The sequence below is a fragment of the Lepidochelys olivacea genome, assembly GCF_965140295.1.
Source record: "Lepidochelys olivacea isolate rLepOli2 genome assembly, chromosome: 5".
In the NCBI taxonomy this organism is placed as follows: domain Eukaryota; kingdom Metazoa; phylum Chordata; order Testudines; family Cheloniidae; genus Lepidochelys; species Lepidochelys olivacea.
Window position 1 is genome coordinate 88,847,890 of NC_140415.1, and position 18,483 is coordinate 88,866,372.

The 18,483-nt window shown below is 43.9% G+C and overlaps 1 protein-coding gene across 1 annotated transcript in view; it reads right to left on the reverse strand.

Moving 5' to 3' along the window:
- The window catches only part of LRRC2 (leucine rich repeat containing 2), a 126,943-nt gene that overhangs the window by 11,903 nt on the left and 96,557 nt on the right, over positions 1-18,483 (reverse strand). The window lies entirely within an intron of this gene.

An 18,483-nucleotide genomic window follows, 5' to 3' on the forward strand; every position in this document is an offset into this window, starting at 1 on the left:
TAAATGTGTTAAATGAAGGGCTCTGTGTACTAAATCCATTATTTACAGTAGGGCCGTCGATTAATCGCAGTTAACTCACACGATTAACTCAAAAAAATTAATTGCAATTTAAAAAATTAATCATGATTATTCACAGTTTTAATCACACTGTTAAACAATAGAATACCAATTGAAATTTATTAAATATTTTGGATGTTTTTCTACATTTTCAAATATATTGATGCTGCATGACTGCATGTTATGAGAATAGCTATTTTTCCATTTATTATATGCTATTGCCAAAAGATCATTTTAATATTTAATTTTGTTTTTCTTCAGAGTTTATAATCCCACAAAAATGAATTTGGCACAGAAATATGATTGTCTTGATACAAAACTTTGGTTGGGCATGCAACACAATATATGGGGCTCTAATTATATTGTCTAGGCTACAAGCCCTCATTGCGCTTTCTTTTAGGGCAATAGGAAACTAAATCTATATGGTTTCTACACAGTGTTCCAGCAAAATAGAGTTTTGATTTAATCTGTCACTAGAATGCTACCAACAAACCCCTGGGGAATATGACACACTGGAAATTATGGCAGCTACTTTTTATATTTACTAAAGAAAATGCTATATATATTTATTTCCTTTTGAAAGACTAATGGATTTTTGCACCTCCTACTACATTTCATTTATAAACAAGCCTGCCAACCTTATCATTTTTATTTAAGCGGTTTATTTTTGCTATTTAACTTTGTTATCTGACTTTGAATCAGTCAGAATATAGGCTTTATGCAAGCTCCATTTTAAACACTAGCTGCATTTGACAGTCAAACTACCTGGCCACAGTTATTGCGGTCCTTACTGTTAATCATAATTGTCATCTTTATTTGACAAACTACCCATATTGCTTCTTATCTTAATAATTTTGCTTTTAAAGAAAATAGCCTTTGCAGCATTCCAGAGCTCCACTGCTTTTCTCTTCTCTGACAGTTAAAGTTTCAGTTGAGAGAAAAGGACACCGTGTCCCTGAGTTGAATGAGTTGTTTGATTAATGGGTGGGTTTTTATTTCTGCTTTATTTTTGTCATTGAAAGGGATTTACTGATAAGGTCTGTTGCTTGTGGTTTTAGTATGAGCTGCCCATTTCACGGCATCAGCAAATGCAAAAATCTGAAATTATGTCAATACCTAGCCAAAAAAACCCAACATTAAATTAAATACAAATATTCTGTGGCAGAAACAATCTGACTAAAACCAACATAAGCCAGGAAATACAGAGAATTAACCCAGCTATGCTCAACTGCTTTCAGTTCTCTCCAAACAATTGGTGACCTAATACATGAGAAGCCCAATTTTGCAAGAAAATCCTGGCTCCATTGAAGTCAACATGAGTTTGGTATCATTGATTTTAATGAGGCCAGGATGTCACCCAACCTCTCCTGCCAAGTTTGGATGGCACTCAACACCTTGCAGGAGCCACTCAGTAACTTGCAGGATTGGGACACATCTGTGCTGCAATACCGATGACAAGAGAACAACTCAGGTCAATTCTTTAACTCTTAGCTAACTGGCTCTTGTCAGTTTAAACCACACCCTTAACATTTCTTTTGTATGTATTTTTAAAAATTAATTATTAATTATTATTATTATTACCACCAAGGTTTTTTGCAGAAGAGTACAGCAGTTTGCAGGGAGTTGGTAACAAGAAGCATACCCTATTCTCCACCAGAGACAGGATGCTAGATGAGACTGCGGCAAAACCATTCCTAGGGTTAGAATTTGTGATTTCATCAACCCAGGATCTTGACAGTAACATAAAGAAACTCACCCCAAAGTCTTAACATAGGGGCAGGTTCCTAACTAGACGACAGAATTCTGGTAATTAAAGCATGTTAAATTGGTCCCAAAAGATTTTCAGAGGCATTGGACACCCTTATCTTGTACCACTGGAGTCAATCAGAGCAGCACATCTGAAAATCAGGCCACATTTATTTTGATGCCTAATTGTGAATTTAGGAGTTTAACTTTAGGCACCCAAGTTTTAAAATGTTGGCCCTATTTCCTTTCACCCTTTTATCTTTAAAAAATTACATATCACTTAAAGAAAACAGTGATGAAGTAAAATGTCTCATGTGTGATTTGAGAAACAAACAAATATGCCAAATATTTCAAAGAATGAGTAAACTGGCTGCATATAAAATACTAATTATTGCTGTAACATTGGTACATGACCTACAGTAGAATGTAAAAATGCCATCAGGACTACGCTGGTGGTGAGAAGAAAAACAACCATGTACTCATTGTTTTTATTATTTATTTATATTGCAGTAGCACCTGGAGAACCCAGCCATACTGTGTTAGGTACTGTGAGCACACTGTATAATAAAATGATGTCTCTGCTCCAGTGTTAATTCTGTAGCTCGGACAGGACCAATCCTTCTCCCGTTGAGTATATCTGCAGTGCAGTCAGTGGTGTGACAACAGCATGTAGAGACATATCCGAGCTAGCTTTGATCTAACTAGCTGGAACAACAATAGCAGTGAAGTTGCAGCAGCATAGGTGGCAGCAGAGATTAGCCCACAAGTACCCCCGGTCCCAAGCACACTTGCATTGCTATTGCTACACAAGCTAGCTCGATCAGAGCTAGCACAGGGATGTCTAGAGGCAGTCATACGTCTGGTCACAATGTAGACAAAGTCAATAGCCAAACTACCACTGACAGTAAAAGCAGCAGGATTACTAGACTATGCAAACAGCCATAAAAAGCCATGATGTGTGGAAGTGTTTTAATTGGTTTTACATTTTTCCTTTGTTCCACTGACTCCTGTACTTTTGTTTCATCCCTTGATCATACATACATGACTGAAGAACTGTGTGGTAATAACAAAAGCACTATTCTGCATGAAGACCTGATCCAGCAAGAAATTTAAGCACACACTTACATTTAAGTATGTAAATCCATTTCAGTCAATGGGACTACAAAGGTGCTTAAAATTAAGCATGTGCCTAAGTGCTTTGCTGGATTTGGGCCATATCAAGGGCCAATATCCCAAAAGGTTACTTCCTGTTGATTAGAGTTATAAATTATAACTCTTCATACTGCTAGTACTCCAACCACATGTAATCTACACATATTGATGCAATTTGCCAACGCAAAATAGCTCTGTTTTCTAGATTTCCAAATCATGTAGCGTAGGAACATGAGGGGGTGAAAATCTAGCCCCACTGAAGTCAATAACAAAACTCCCACTTACTTACCTGGATCTTGAAATTCGCACCAAGGGCTTATTTTTCATATTCTTTAATTAAAAACACTAGTTAGAAGAGCCTTGTTAATAGTATTGCATATTATTTGACCTCTAAGTAATGTTCTGATGGTAAATATCTTTTGATTTTCAAAGATATCTTTTAAAATATATTCTGCTCCATCACCAATAAATGAAAAAAAATGTATGTCCACTTTTATAACAGAACAGGTACAAATGCACCATTTTGTTATGCTCCCTCTGCACACTGCAGCAGCAATTAATGGAGAAATACGATTAGAGTGACACAGACGTAATGATATAAACACACAAACAAAAACATTTTGGCACAACCAGGCACTATATCCACTAAAGTTGTCATTTTGTTTGTTAAAAATGGTCATATTCATTTTAGATCTTACAGAAACACACAGTAAATCAATCGATATTTGCCACAGGGAGAATGAAAAAAAAATCAGAAGGAAGTAAATTTTATTTTCAAGCAGCCAGAAAGAATATTATAAACCAAGAAGATGACAAATGCACTAAGAACTGTAAAGCACTGGTTGACAGTTTTCTTTTAGGTTGGTAAACTAGTAACGACTCACTTTAGAAGATATACAGAGGGCATTTAAAGAGACAGTACAGTACAATAGAATGTTGTCATAGGATAATATTGGCGGATGTTAAAAAAAAATCAAAAAAAGATGAGAAATGTTAAGGCAAAGCTGAAAGGCACTGATCCTGTGCCTCAGTACTGTTACAGTTGCTGACTGATATACAGGAGATATATTTTGTCTGACGGATATTGGTGTGGTGCAATGACAATGGCTTACTGTACCACTGTGGAATTGTTGATTCTGATTAACTAAGAAACCAGGCTTTTGGGGTGCTTCAGCCAATCAGAGACCAGCTGTTCTATAAAAGTAAACGTCTTTGTTTTAAAGAATAAATTGTTTTTATTAATTAATCATAGTTTAAAACAAAACTTTTAGAGGTAAAATTCAGGAACAGTCCCCCTGTTTTAGGAGCTGAGAACAGAGGAACAAAAATGGTCTTGTAGTTATGGAACAGGACTAGAAGTTAAAATCTTTGGGTTCCATTCCTAAGTGTCAGACTTCCTGTATCATACTGGGAATCAATCACTCTCTGCTTCAGTATCCTTATCTGTAGAAATGGGAGTGATAATACTTTCTCTATACCTCACAATGGCTTTGTCAACCTTAGTTCACTAGCCTTTGAGAGGTCCTTATCTACTATGTTGATGAGCACCACAGACATGTAGATAAATAATAATTAGGAGAGCAGGCAAAAGTACTCCCACTCTAGGGTGACCAGACAGCAAATGTTAAAAATCGGGATGGGGGTGGGGGTAATAGGAGCCCATATAAGAAAAAGAACCAAAAATCAGGACTGTCCCTATAAAATCGGGACATCTGGTCACCCTATCCCACTCAGTCTTTGGTGGAAAAGCCTCCACAATTAGGGTTGGGCTTGCTGCTTCCTAAGCCGACACTTTCATAGCCAAAATCCCAAAATTCAGTGGAGTCACACCAGGGATAAACCTGTCCCACTCTTTAAGAGATCAGGTGTAAAACTCAGCTGACCCAGTCCACATCAGTGGACGACCTTTTCAGTGCTGCCTGAAAGTCTATCGTCAAATATGGCTCATTTTCTTAACCTGGCAATTCATAGTCTTGTCCCCTGCCAGGATTTCAGCAGTCTACCTCCTTCACCCACGCAGAGTGCTCTCAGATTTGCACTTCCATTCCAGAGGTTTTCTTTTTAAACTTTTTATGCACAGATCCAATTATAGCTAGAATGGCCTTGAGTGGAGTAACTGCTTTTACTGTAAAAAGAAAAGGAGTACTTGTGGCACCTTAGAGACTAACCAATTTATTTGAGCATAAGCTTTCGTGAGCTACAGCTCACTTCATCGGATGCAAGTGATGCTGTAGCTCACGAAAACTTATGCTCAGATAAATTGGTTAGTCTCTAAGGTGCCACAAGTACTCCTTTTCTTTTTGCGAATACAGACTAACACGGCTGTTATTCTGAAACCTGCTTTTACTGTGCTTCAATTAATTACCACCACCTGGCTAGCATGGAATGTTTTCATCTCATCTACCCTGTTTATTATCCTGCATTATTCTTTTTCTAGCCACACAATTCTCAATATTTGTAACATGTAACAGATTTCTTTATGTTCTGCCCCTGTATGCATGCACAAAAACTCTATAAGGCATGTACCACTAGGGGATTCAGAAAGAGGAGATGGAACTATGGCTCCACTCCTCTCTTCCCTGGCTGGGAGAAGTGGCTGGCTGAAGAAGAGTGTGCACACTGCCCCCTTTCGACAATTGGCACAGTGCTCATGAGGAGACACCCATAAGGCTGCCTTACAAGGACCTTCTTGTACACCAAAGAGTCAGCCCTCAGCACAAAGCCTCCAGCAGTTCCCACTGGGTCACTGCCAGTCTGCACCACCCTAACTCGGGGCTGTATCCCAAAGACACAAACAGCCCACAGAATACATTGTGTTATCAGAATTCACAAACATATTCATTTGTTACAAATGTCTGCTGATGGAAATACAATTGACTTAGATGCTAGAACATTTACTTCTTTAGATTAGTAATAAATAAAGTAAAATAAAATAATAATAAATTATCCTGCTCAATATTTAGCCAGCTGGCTCAGCCCTGAACAAGCAATCTGTATATGGAGAAGCAGTGAATCAAACAGAATTACGTACTTCTTTTCTTTTTGCGAATACAGACTAACACGGCTGCTACTCTGAAACCATACAGTTGTATAAATATTCCTATGTAAAATCAAAGAGTAAGGTCCTCACCCCTGCGCTGGCTCTTTTACCCCAGTTAAAGGTCTGGAGCAGGATAAAGGGGTCCTAAAAAAACCCAAGTTCCAGCTGAGGGTGGTTTCCTCCAGCACAGACACTGCAGAGACAACCAGAAGGCTGCCTTCCAAGGACCCCCTCATAAGCCCTGGTGTAGGGGGCATGCCAAGGGTGAGAGAGGCACCTTGAGGTGGAGTCACAGCACACAGTGCTTCAGAAATTCCAAGCAGTGCTGCCACCCATCGGGCAGTCCAGAGAAGCAGCTATAACTTGGATATGCTCCGAGTGCAGTCTAAGTAATGTCAGGAGCTTCTCGAACCCCCAGATGAGCCAAGGCTCAAAGCTACCTTAGCCACTCCTCCCCCAGGCTGCCAGTTTTGTGCTGTCCATACGCACCTTCCAAAAAAGTCTACTTCACAACCCATGTCCTCTCGGAACCTTTTTCTAATGTGTTGCCTAAACTTTTCTTTGCTTAGCTCTGTGCAATTGCTGATGATGTGTATTCTGTTAATCTGTATTAGCCAATTGAATAGTTCTGCATAGTTGTGTATAATTTGTATACTGTCACAGAATATTTTCTGTGCAGATAGCATTTCAGTAATACCTGCAGTGTAACATGGATATATCAGAACATGGGGTTGGGGTAAGGAAACTGTGGATAATGAACAAATATTTAAGTGAACAAAATTCATTATGATTAATGGTACATATCTGAAATATTTGAGTTTACATGATGGTATATGAAATTCAGTGTTGACAAATATACAATGGAAGAAATAATGTCAATTACTAACATGCACATTGCTGATTACTAAATTAACTGGAACCTAGGGGGGATGGAAAGATAATTATTTTGGTGAATGAAAACTTCTGTTCAATGTACACTGGTGGTCAAAGAAAATACTACTTTAATACATACGGAGTGGGATATATTAGAACAGTGAAATTATTATACTGCCACTATATATATCAATAGTACACCTTGACCTGCAATACTATGTTCCCGTCCGGTCACTCTGTCTTCAAGAAAGATACAGCAAAAATAGAAGGGGTACAGGGATGAACAACAAAAACTATCAGAGAAATGGAAAGAAATTTTCTCTATCATCTTTACTGAATATTTGCAGTAATACCCAAAGATCTCAATCAAGCTGAAGAAAAATTGAACAGACGATAACACTTTAGTTTAAAGAGCTGATGAAGAAAAATAAATTTTTAGAACAATGAACAATAGAGAAATGGTAAATCAGCTGCTCCTATATATATTCCCTTATAAACACAAGAACAAGAAGGATTCCAATGAATCCAAACAGGAAATAGTTTTCTTTACATAATTAACCTATGGAACTTGCTGCTATAGAATCATAGGACTGGAAGGGACCTCGAGAGGTCATCTACTCCAGTCCCCTGCACTCATGGCAAGACTAAGTATTATCTAGACCATCCCTGACAGCTGTTTGCCTAACCTGCTCTTAAAAATCTCCAATAATGGAGATTCCACAACCTCCCTAGGCAATTTATTCCAGTGCTTAACCACCCTGACAGTTAGGAAGTTTTTCCTGATGTCCAAGCTAAACCTCCCTTGCTGCAATTTAAGTCCATGGCTTCTTGTCCTATCTTCAGCGGTTAAGAAGAACAATTTTTCTCCCTCCTTCTTGTAACAACCTTTTATGTTCTTGAAAACTATTATCATGTCCCCTCTCAGTCTTCTCTTTTCCAGATTAAACAAACCCAATTTTTTCAATCTTCCCTCACACGACATGTTTTCTAGACCTTTAAATCATTTTTGTTGCTCTTCTCTGGACTTTATCCAATTTGTCCACATCTTTCCTGAAATGTGGTGCCCAGAAGTGGACACAATACTCCAGTTGAGGCCTAATCAGCATGGAGTAGAGAGGAAGAATAACTTCTCGTGTCTTGCTTACAACACTCTTGCTAATACATCCCAGATTGATGTTCCGTTTTTTTGCAACAGTGTTACATGGTTGACTCATATTTAGTTTGTGGTCCACTATGACCCCAGATCCGCAGTACTCCTTCCTAGGCAGTCATTTCCTATTTTGTATGTGTAAGCAGTGTCAGGATGAGCTCCACCCTGACATCTGGTGGTGAGGTGTGGCAAGTTGTGGAAAAGAACTTCAGGGGCCGATCTCATTTGCATAGGCACACCCACCACGCCTAGAATGAGACCATAGCTGCCCAAATGGTCACTTTGGCTGCTGTGGGATCCCCAGTGTCTCTGTTATTGGGGCAGGAAGAATAAATTGCTATTACCCTGATTATGGGAACTGTGCTTGGAACTGTACGTGGCCTTTTGTTATGATGGAGGGATTCACCATCAACTAAGTAGCACTCGCTAGGCAAGGGTCATGGGTTCCAAAACCGTGTGAATGGAGAGAGGCTGGGGACAAGTATTAATACTTGGTGGCATGGGCCCCTTGGTGAGGGCCTTACATGCTGATTGCACTTCCTCCTCTCTCCACTGTGGAATATCAGAGCTAATTTTGATTTCATTAGAAGTCTAGTTATAGGCTGCTGAGCTCACTTTGGGCTTACAGTGCACCAGCACTGGGGCTCCCCTACTATAAGCTGAATTCACCTAAGAGCTGAAATCACTGAGTGTTGTGTTAAGTAGTGGGGGAGCCTGAAGATATATTGTGGAGCAATTTGCGGGACGGCTGGTGAAGCAGTTCGACGCGGAGCAGTGTGTGGATGGCAGGAGCTGCTTGTGGGCCGTGGAGCTGAGTGAAGGAGTTCATGGGGCGGCTGGCGGAGCGGAGCGCAGCTGAGTGAAGGAGTTCGTGGGGCGGCTGGCGGAGCGGAGCGCAGCTGAGCGAAGGAGTTCGTGGGGCGGCTGGCGGAGTGGAGCGCCGCTATGGAGCTATGGGGCGGTCAGCTTCAGATCACGTAAGGTGCCTCTTACCCCTGTCCCATTTCCACCCAGATTGGGAGGTAAAGCTCCGCCGATAAACTTTCGAACTCTGGGGCTACCCTGACCAGGGACAGAGACTTTTGGGGCATTGGACTTTTGGGACTTTGGGTGATTTGGGGTTGCTGGACTCAAGAACCAAAGGGAAAAGGGCATGCCCCAATTTGCCTGGGGTGGGGTTGTTTTTGCTCATGGGTTGTGTTATGAATCCTGTTGGTGGTGTTTCCCCAACATAATGCCACATTGTTTCTCTCTGTTATTAAAAGACTTTTGCTACACTCAGACTATGTGCTTGCGAGAGGGGAAGTATTGCCTCTTGGAGGCGCCCAGCGGGGGTGGTATATATTGGTCCCAGGTCACTGGGTGGGGGCTCGAGCCGGTTTGCATTGTGTTATTGGAATGGAACCCCTAGATATTGAACCCGGCCCTTGTTGCTGCCAACTCTGACGGGCAGAAGGGTTACATTTTTGGGGGCTCGTCCGGGATCGCCTGGGTCAGTACCCCTCGCAAGCACCTGTTGAGTGATCCACTACATTGGGAAACAATTTATATTTTTTTTTGTTTGTGCTTATATTTTGAGGAAATTACTGTTTGTATAATGGCTAATATGTCAGGTTTGTTGGGCCCTGGCTCAGCAGCTTCTAGCTCAGAGGCTGCAGCCTCGGCTGATGATTGGACAAAAGCTCTGGGGCAAATATTGGAAAAGGTTGTGCTTCCCCATGCTGAGTCAGACTCTTGTCGTAAGTTAAGATTATTTGCTGGGGAGGAGGAGTTTGAACCCTGGTTAGAGCATACCACTGAAATGCTGCAAGAGTGGGCCGTACCAGATGCAGAAAAGCGAAGATGCCTTATAGAGAGCCTTGGCGGCCCAGCATTAGATGTGATTCGCACCCTGAAGCTCATTGACCCTGGGGTCAGTGTGAAGGACTGCCTAGAGGCCCTTGAACACAACTTTGGGAGCGTAGAGGGCCCTGAAGACAGCTACTGTAAGTTCCTTAATTCCCGACAACAAAAGGGCGAGAAGGCTTCAGCCTACATACAGAGACTGGAGAGACTGCTTCAGAGAGCTGTCATGAGGGGAGCAGTGACTGCTGAGCAGATGGATCAGACCAGACTGGCTCAAATTGTAAGAGGAACTCAGTATCAGAACCCGATTCTACTTCATCTCCGGCTAAGAGAACGACGGGAACATCCCCCAAGTTACTCCCAGCTGATAAAAGAGGTCCGAGAGGAGGAAGAAAGGCAGGCTGCCAGTGAGTTTTGGGAAGCCCAAACATCGGAGCCAGCCAGCACAACACCACTGCAAATGGCCAGTGTACTGATGGTGAGCACCAGAGAGGAACTTGCCCAACAAATGCAGGTCCTGACGGAACGGATAGCTGAGCTGCAAAGTACCGTTGACCGAGTTAAGACTTCTAGGAATAAGAAGCCTCAAACTGTGGCGATTGAGAAGCCCGCACTTAGAGCCACCATCCCCCCCAGGCGAAGGGGGAAAGGTCAATTCTTCTGCTACCGATGTGGTCAGGATGGACACAGTGCTGCCAAGTGCCGTAATGAAGAAAACCCCTCCTTAGTGTATGGAAAGCTGAGGATCAGTTGGGAGAGATCCGGTAGCTGCCAGAGGGTCTGGGGACGGGGACCCCCCAGGTCTGCAGGATTTGAAGATTCCCCCAGAAAAGACTGTCCAGCTGGGATCCCTGCAGGACTGATAGGGCCTCGAGCAGAGGTCATGGTGAGGATCGAAGGGGTGGAGTGTAAAGCAGTGCTTGACACTGGATCTCAAGTGACTATTATATTTCAGTCATTCTACCAACAGATGCTTAGGCACCTGCCTATACAGCCACTGACTGGCCTTGGCCTATGTGGCCTCAGCATGGATGAATACCCCTATCAAGGGTATGTCATAGTGCACCTGGAATTCCCAGAGGAGGTTGCTGGGGTAAGAGAAGAGGTAGACACAGCTGCCTTAATATGCCCTGACCCTAAAGGGACTTCTGATGTGTCTGTGCTGATAGGGACCAACTCCAGTCTCTTCAAGGTACTCGCGGATTACTGCAGAAGGCGGGCTGGGGACCAGTACCTGAATACCCTGATGATCCATACGCTTTGTGCTGAAGCCTATAGGAAAATTGAGAGCGCTAAAAGGGACACATCTGAGCTACCGCTTGGGGCACTGAAGTACGCGGGCACAACCCCCTTAGTAGTGCCTGCAAGGACGGAGCAAGAAGTGCTTGTCATGAGTACCTGTCTGAAAGGCAGTAAAGGGACGTTAGCAATGATAGAGCAGCCGATGGGAGGAGAGCTCCCTGAAGGAGTGCTGGTCCCCAGTGGAGTCATAACCCTACCTGCTGAAGCCCAGGAAAGGGTGACTATATTGATTGCTAATGAAACGAGTCGTGATATTTTTGTGAAGCAAGGACAAAAGATAGCAGACCTCTTTGAGCCTGAGTCGATTGTAAAACCCCAGTATGAAACTCCAGTTTCGGCAATAGACCCAGCAAAGTTTGACTTTGGAGATTCACCAGTGTCCGAGGACTGGAAAGATCGCCTGAGGAAGAAACTTTGTGAAAGATCCAAGGTGTTCTCACTGCATGAGTGGGATGTGGGATGTGCAAAAGGAGTAGAGCACAATATCAGACTACATGACTCTCGACCTTTCAGGGAGAGATCTAGGAAGATTGCTCTCTCTGAGATGGAAGATGTGCGACATCATCTTCAGGAGCTGGCTGCGAATGGCATCATTACAGAGTCCCGCAGCCCATACGCCTCACCCATTGTGGTAGTCCGCAAAAAGAATGGGAAAATCCGGATGTGTATTGACTACCGCACCCTAAACAGCCGTACTGTGGTCGACCAGTACACTATGCCTCGAGTGCAAGACGCCTTAGACTGTTTGCTGGGAAGCCAGTGGTTCTCTGTGTTGGATCTTCGAAGTGGATACTACCAGATCCCTCTGGGAGAAGAAGATAAGGAGAAGACAGCCTTCATCTGCCCATTAGGGTTTTATGAGTTTGAACGCATGCCCCAAGGGATTTCTGGAGCACCTGCCACCTTTCAACGTCTCATGGAGAAAGTTGTGGGAGACATGAATTTACTGCAAGTGTTAGTTTATTTGGATGACCTGATTGTGTTTGGAAGAACCTTAGAGGAGCATGAAGAAAGACTTCTTAAAGTGCTTGATAGGTTGGAGGATTATGGTCTGAAGCTTTCAATTGACAAATGCCAGTTCTGCAGAACCTCAGTGAAGTATGTGGGTCACATTGTGTCCCAAGAAGGTGTGAGTACTGATCCTGATAAAATAGAAGCACTCACTACATGGCCACGTCCAAGTAACTACAGAGAACTCAAGACCTTCCTTGGATTTAGTGGCTACTACCGCAGATTTGTGAAAAACTACGCTACGATTGTAAAGCCTCTGAATGATCTTACCAGGGGACATCAGTTCAGCAAGAACAAATCTAAGTCCAAGAATAAGGGGAGGTCCCCAAAGCCTCCTGTGCAGAGACACAATGGCCCCTTTGCACCATTTGGGCCACGGTGGGATGAGAGATGTGAAAGGGCTTTTCAAGAAATCATTACTTGCCTAACTCATGCTCCAGTCCTAGTTTTTGCTGACCCAAGCAAACCATTTATCCTGCATACTGATGCCAGTTTGGAGGGTCTGGGAGCAGTCCTGTACCAGGAAGTGGAAGGCAAATGTAAACCTGTAGCCTTTGCCAGCCGAGGATTGTCTGATAGTGAAACTCGCTATCCCACCCACAAGCTGGAGTTTTTGGCCTTGAAATGGGCCATCACTGAGAAATTTCGAGACTACTTGTATGGTGCTCAGTTCCAGGTGTGGACAGATAACAATCCACTGACTTATGTGTTAACAAGTGCTAAGCTGGATGCTACAGGGCAGAGATGGGTGGCCGCCTTGGCTAGCTATGAGTTCAGCATTCAGTACCGATCAGGGAGAAGCAATGTAGATGCAGATGCATTGTCCAGGCGTCCGCAGGCTCCAGAAGTTGCTGTGATACCCACAGATGGAGTGAGAGCTATTTGCAGTGTGAGTCGCCGAGAGCCAGAGGCCCGTGAAGACTTTCAGGGATGTGTTGCAGAAGCTTTGGGCCTGCCCCCTGAATGCATGCCTTCTGCTTCGGTGAACTATATTGCATTAGACCAATCTCCTTTGCCCATGCTCAATGCGGCTGACTGGCAAGAAGCCCAGCGGCAAGATATTGACATTCGTGATACACTACTTGCCAAAAGGGAGGGGCGAAGCCCAACTGCGGTTGTCCCACCTAACCCGGAGGGTAAACTACTATTGAGAGAATGGACCAAACTAAAACTGATTCAGGGAGTGCTACACCGAATGACCACTGACCCTTTACAAAAACAACGAGCACAACTAGTACTGCCAAAAAAGTACAGAGCCCTGGCCATGAGGGCCCTGCATGATGACTTTGGGCATTTAGGGATGGAGAGGACCCTGGAACTTATCCGTAGTAGGTTCTATTGGCCCCGAATGGCTGAAGATGTTCGCAGGAAATGTGAGACTTGCGCTCGATGTGTTCAAAGGAAAACTCTGCCCACGAGGGCTGCATATCTCAAGAACATCACCAGCAACAAACCTTTGGAGTTGGTATGCATTGATTTCTTGTCTGTAGAGGTAGACAAGAGGAATGTTGGAAACATTCTAGTAGTGACTGACCATTTTACACGGTATGCACAAGCATATCCCACACGTGATCAGAGGGCCACCACCGTTGCTCGAGTATTGTGGGACAAATATTTCTCAGTCTATGGATTCCCGGCTCGGATACACTCTGATCAGGGGCGGGATTTTGAGAGTCACCTTCTGAAGGAGGTGCTGAAGATAGCAGGAATTAAAAAGTCTAGGACAACGCCTTATCACCCCCAAGGTGATCCTCAGCCAGAGAGGTTCAATCGAACCCTATTAGATATGTTGGGAACTTTGCGACCAGAGCAGAAGGCAACCTGGAGCCAGCATGTCGCATTTCTGGTGCATGCCTACAATGCCACAAAGAACGATGCTACGGGAGTCACCCCATATCTCTTGATGTTTGGGCGAGAACCAAGATTACCCATAGACTTGTGCTTTGGTGTATCAGAGGATGGAGATAGCTATGAAACTCATCAGCAATATGTATCCCGACTAAGAGAAAAGCTGCGGGATGCTTATCGCTTAGCTACCGCTGCGGCTCGGAAGAACGCAGACCGCAACAAACATCGATATGATGCTAGAGTGCGTTCGCAGGAGCTCCAGCCGGGGGACAGAGTCCTGCTGCGAAATTTGGGTATTGCTGGCAAACACAAGATAGCTGACAGATGGAAGGCAATACCTTACCTGGTGATGGAAAAGCTGGGAGATCTGCCGGTCTACAAGATCAAACCTGAAGACGGTCCAGGGCAAATAAAGACGGTGCATAGAAACCTTTTGCTCCCTGTGGGGGAATTGGTAAGCACCCCTTGTGAGATGGGCCACGGCAGGGCCGCCGGGCAGAACAGAGGTGCTAGACCAAAGCCGCCATCCAACACAGACAGTGGGCCCCCTGCAGCTAACTTACCCCTATTCTGCACATCTGAGAGTGAGTCTGAGGAGGAAGACACAACCCTGGTGTATCCTGGGATGGAGACAAGATTTCAGTCTCGATCAGCTGAACCAAACGAGAGTTCTCCCTTTTCTGCCCTAAACCCATTGGCGGAACTATTTAGGCCCCTTTCTGATACCCCGGTGCTGCTGATGAGACCCCCCTGTGATGACAAACACAGGTTATTGGACAATGGGGACAGACAGGTAGAGGATGTCCTGGGCACCTTGGACCCTCCAGCGTTAGAACTAGGAGTGCAGGGGCCTACGCCAGTAGCCGAGGGACCCTCCAGGGAAGCCTCTCCATCCGTCACTCAAGAGGATGTTCCCCTTACTTCGGCAACAGAGATTCTCAATAGACGAGACAGGGTGATAAGACCAGTGAAACGGTTAACTTATGATGCACCTGGGGTGACTAGTGAGGAGCCAATACATTTAGCACACAGGCTTGTGGAAGCTAAAGTGGGCTTCCTGAGGCCCTTTGGAGGAAACCAATGAGTTGGTATAAAGGGAGTGTGATTTGTCGGGACGACAAAGTCTCGGCTGGGGGGAGGATGTAAGCAGTGTCAGGATGAGCTCCACCCTGACATCTGGTGGTGAGGTGTGGCAAGTTGTGGAAAAGAACTTCAGGGGCCGATCTCATTTGCATAGGCACACCCACCACGCCTAGAATGAGACCATAGCTGCCCAAATGGTCACTTTGGCTGCTGTGGGATCCCCAGTGTCTCTGTTATTGGGGCAGGAAGAATAAATTGCTATTACCCTGATTATGGGAACTGTGCTTGGAACTGTACGTGGCCTTTTGTTATGATGGAGGGATTCACCATCAACTAAGTAGCACTCGCTAGGCAAGGGTCATGGGTTCCAAAACTGTGTGAATGGAGAGAGGCTGGGGACAAGTATTAATACTTGGTGGCATGGGCCCCTTGGTGAGGGCCTTACATGCTGATTGCACTTCCTCCTCTCTCCACTGTGGAATATCAGAGCTAATTTTGATTTCATTAGAAGTCTAGTTATAGGCTGCTGAGCTCACTTTGGGCTTACAGTGCACCAGCACTGGGGCTCCCCTACTATAAGCTGAATTCACCTAAGAGCTGAAATCACTGAGTGTTGTGTTAAGTAGTGGGGGAGCCTGAAGATATATTGTGGAGCAATTTGCAGGACGGCTGGTGAAGCAGTTCGACGCGGAGCAGTGTGTGGATGGCAGGAGCTGCTTGTGGGCCGTGGAGCTGAGTGAAGGAGTTCATGGGGCGGCTGGCGGAGCGGAGCGCAGCTGAGTGAAGGAGTTCGTGGGGCGGCTGGCGGAGCGGAGCGCAGCTGAGCGAAGGAGTTCGTGGGGCGGCTGGCGGAGCGGAGCGCCGCTATGGAGCTATGGGGCGGTCAGCTTCAGATCACGTAAGGTGCCTCTTACCCCTGTCCCATTTCCACCCAGATTGGGAGGTAAAGCTCCGCCGATAAACTTTCGAACTCTGGGGCTGCCCTGACCAGGGACAGAGACTTTTGGGGCATTGGACTTTTGGGACTTTGGGTGATTTGGGGTTGCTGGACTCAAGAACCAAAGGGAAAAGGGCATGCCCCAATTTGCCTGGGGTGGGGTTGTTTTTGCTCATGGGTTGTGTTATGAATCCTGTTGGTGGTGTTTCCCCAACATAATGCCACATTGTTTCTCTCTGTTATTAAAAGACTTTTGCTACACTCAGACTATGTGCTTGCGAGAGGGGAAGTATTGCCTCTTGGAGGCGCCCAGCGGGGGTGGTATATATTGGTCCCAGGTCACTGGGTGGGGGCTCGAGCCGGTTTGCATTGTGTTATTGGAATGGAACCCCTAGATATTGAACCCGGCCCTTGTTGCTGCCAACTCTGACGGGCAGAAGGGTTACATATGTGTGGAACTGAGTGTTCCTTTCTAAGTGGAGTACTTTGTATTTGTCCTTATTGAATTTCATCCTATTTATGTCAGACCATTTCTTCAGTTTGTTCAGATCATTTTGAATTATAATCCTATCCTCCAAAGCATTTGCAACCCCTCCCAGCTTGGTATCGTCCGCAAACTTTATAAGTGTATTACTGAGTCAAAGAGATTAGCAGGATTCTGAAGAGGATTTGACATTTATACAGATAATGAAAACATCCACAGGTACATTAGATAGGATAGAAAAATAAGGGACATAAACCTTCATGCTTCAGGACATAAGTCAACTACTACCTGCCTGGGCCTAGGAAAAAATTTCTCCAAGGGGCTGGTTATTCCATTATGATCCATGATAGGGACACAACCTTTTGAGGAATCTGTTAGAAGCCACAGTCAGATAGGATATTGAACTAGATGGACGACTGATCTGATCTGGATAATAATCCTATATATATAAATTCTGAATGTATTACTAATTCAGCAATTCATTTGGACTAAAATGTTTGAAGGCTCTTCTGGGGTGAAGATATAGATATGATTAGCATTCGGTGTAGAATCTGCCAAGAAATAAGACCTTGAACCAGCAAAGCCTTTAAGCATTTGCTTAACTGCAATAGGACTGCTCCCATTAAAATTAAGCATGTGCTTAAGTGATGTATTGGACTGAGGTCTAAGAAAACAAAAATCACATTTCAAAGCACTGACTCCTCTCTGACTTCCCATGAATACATTCCTTTCTGCAGCAAAGCTGGAGAGCAGTCAGGAGAGACCAGATCATGAAGATGCACAAGCTCCTTTATGCAATTTTAAAATGCTGTGCCACAGCCAATGGAAACTCAGGAAATTAAAAATGTACATAATTGATTGCTATTTATCTTCTTATAAGATAACATCACTGCATTAAAGCAGTAGTTCTAGACAACTTACAGATCCCCCATGCTTCTTACAGTCAACAGCATCCAAATTAATGTTGATGCCCTCTACTCTTAAATGTAGAGCCAGATTTTCAAAAGTGTTCAGCTTCTACAATCAAGCTCAAATATTTGAAACGTGCAACTGTCATTTGGGAACCTAAAAGAAATAGCCAGATTTTCAGAAGAGTCTGCCGTACCCAGTAGTTCCCATTGTTTTCATCCTCAGAAGTTGGCATCTCAATGGCATTGCAATACTTTTGAAAATCTTTCCACTTAATTTAGGTGTCTGACTGGGAGCCACTGGGTGCTGAGCTCTTTTGAAAATCTGATCCTTGATAAAATATATATTTTTTTCTATTACAGTAGCACATAAAGGCCCTCAACTGAGATCCAGGTCCCATTGTGCTAAGTGCTATACAAATAGAGTAAGAGTCTCTTCATAAAACCCAGGTTTCCTGATTCTCAATCCTATGACACATCTGTTCAGACCACTCTGCTTCCCAATTTATTTTTAACAGTCCTGTTCAACTTTCAAGATTTGTTTTGGTAATGTAGTATGATCATTGGGAAACATTAAGATTATTTGTTTTCTGAGAACCTCGTTTTTTTAAATTGTACTGTAGCTCCTGGACTCCATCTGTTCTTCACTGCAACAGTAGGTCCTTCAGTCAAGTGCCTGTAAATTTTTTCATTGCCTCTAGCCATCTTTTCAGAGACCATTTTGTATTATGTAATATTCTGAGGTCTTGGTGCCAGCTTCTGAGGATGAAAATCTTTCAACTATATTAAAAGTAATTTCAGGGAATAAGACTTTCTTTAACCCTTTTCCTGCCCCAAGAGAGATCTCCAGAAATAAACAACAACTGCAACAAAAGCACAACTGGTGGAACAGGGGCTAAGACGCACACCTGACCCTCCAAATATCTAACTACTAATTCATTCTAGTAAAAACATTGCAACATAGGATTAGCAATATCAGATCAGTCCAACAGACTATCTCTAGCAGTGGCCAATATCTGATATGTCAGAGAAAGGGAAAAAAAACAA